Genomic DNA, 2009 nt, shown 5'->3' with positions numbered 1-2009 from the left:
AAACTGAAATAAGTCTTTCATTTTAGGGTTCTTTTTTTTTTTTTTTGCTAACTACCATGGGAATGGAAACCCTGGTGGCGTAGTGGTTAAGTGCTACGCTGCTAACCAAAGGGTCGGCAGTTCTAATTCTCTAGGCACTCCTTGGAAACTCTATGGGGCAGTTCTACTCTGTCTTATAGGGTCGCTATGAGTTGGAATCGACTCGATGGCACTGGGTTTGGTTTCGTTTTTTGGTTACCGTGGGAATATAATAAATACAGGGAATGAAAAAAATTTCAACATTAGGGGACTACTTTCTAGTCTTAGCTACCTCTGAGCTTAGAACCAAAGTTAGCCTGGGAGCCTCTCTAGGCTGGCCCCATCTTTAGTTCAGTTACCTCTTTCTACAACCTAAAGATACCATTAAGTTAAAGCCACAGGTGCATGCTCTTTTCAACTGGGAATTTCGCAGGGGTAAAACCTCAGCATAGGTGCACGCAGTTCCTAAGCTTCTGCCCTGTCCATGTATAAATTTGGGCTATCTTCTCAGGAATTTTCTCAAGAAACTCTTTCCCTTGGTAGTGAGAGATCGCTGGTGGTTAAGACATGTAACAATGTAAGTGAAATAACACACTTGGATTTTCTTCTTAACGTCCTGATTGAAAACGTCTGCATTCCTGCTTCTCCTTTCTCCTCATGAGAAGCAGCAAACTGAGTTTCTAGAATTTAAGCTCCGTTGAGGGTGGGGCTTTCGGGTTTTACACACTGCAGTACCTTCACCACCTTGTAGGATTTGTTCAGCGTGAATGTTCGCACCCTTCCTAGAGATTACGACTTTGGCCAGGACCGCAATTGTCCGCATTTCCTCTCCTCGGAACTCAGTCTCTCAAATTTAGGATTTAGGCAGGTCAAAGTTAAAACAAGCTTCGCAGCAGTCTCACATTTGGGATTCTTGCGCAGAACTACAACCTACAACTTTCTGGGTAAAATAATACTCAGCAAACCATGCCCATTGTTTTGAGATGTTTCGTTTGGGAGGAAAAATGTATTTCCCTAGATCCAAATCAAAGGGGGCTTATTAAGCACCGGCTTCCCACTCAAGTGGGACACCAGACGTAACACATACGTAGGGCATAGCGCGAGGAGCCCTGGTGGCGCAGTGGTGAAAGCTCTCGGCGGCTAACCCAGAAGGTCGGCGGGAATCGCCAGCCACTCTGCGGAGAAAAATGTGGCAGCAGCCTTCCCTGAAGTTTACAGCCTCAGCAACCCTATGGGGCCGTACTACTCTGTCCTACAGGGTCGCTGTAAGTCGGAATCGACTGAGGCAGTGAGTTTACCCCACAGAGCAAAGCCAAGCAGGGCAACGATCGGATTCGCCAGGCACCGCCTTTCACTCCCTTTGGCCCCTCCCATTCCTCCTCAGAGGGCGGGGCCGGGTTCTGTCTGGCCGGAAAGGGCCGGGCCTAGGTGACACGCACTTCCGGCGCCCTGCGAGGGGGGGCCTCTCCAGACGTCTAGATGACGTCATTGAGGAGGCGGGGCGCAGGGCCCTGAGAGGCCGGGCATGCGCACCAGCCCATCTTCGCTGGCCGGGAGCAAAGCGGGCGGCGGGGCGGAACCGGGCTCGCTGCTTTCCCGGCGACGCGCGGCAAACCGGAAGGAGTTTCTGAGCCAGCGAACGTCCTGTGCAAGTGGAAGAAGAGCGTGAGAGAGACCTCTGCGTCCTTTACCACGTAGTCACGACACTGTGCTAATGAAGGAAGGGTGTGGGGATTGGAGTGAGCCCGTCGTCCGAGGGTCCCAGGGTTTCGGCCAGAGGGCGAAGGTGGGGCCAGTACAAGTTAAAATACAACCCTAAAACACTTACACGAGGTCAGGGTGCCATTTTATGGGTGCGAACTGAGGCCTAGAAGGAGAAAGTCTGTTTAACATGGTCCCTTGGCAAGGCTAACTTACCTGGAGGAGACGAAGGAGGTGAATTAAAACGATCTGTAGTCTGAAGTGCTACTATTAGACCTGAGAAAGGGGCA

General features: G+C 50.7%; 1 protein-coding gene across 4 annotated transcripts in view; it reads left to right on the top strand.

Annotated features, from left to right (window-relative positions):
• The first annotated feature begins 1565 nt into the window (after positions 1-1565).
• C18H1orf74 (chromosome 18 C1orf74 homolog) overlaps positions 1566-2009 on the top strand; it is a 145586-nt gene continuing 145142 nt past the window's right edge. For all 4 annotated transcript variants that reach the window (XM_049858582.1, XM_049858581.1, XM_049858583.1 and 1 more), the window contains exon 1: positions 1566-1804. The gene's annotated coding sequence lies outside the window, so the exon portion shown is untranslated. The remainder of the gene's footprint in view (positions 1805-2009) is intronic.

Source organism: Elephas maximus, chromosome 18, assembly GCF_024166365.1.
Source record: "Elephas maximus indicus isolate mEleMax1 chromosome 18, mEleMax1 primary haplotype, whole genome shotgun sequence".
NCBI classification, from domain to species: Eukaryota; Metazoa; Chordata; class Mammalia; order Proboscidea; family Elephantidae; genus Elephas; species Elephas maximus.
The sequence above is the reverse complement of the archived record's forward strand: the minus strand, read 5'-3'. Positions and strand labels throughout refer to the sequence as shown.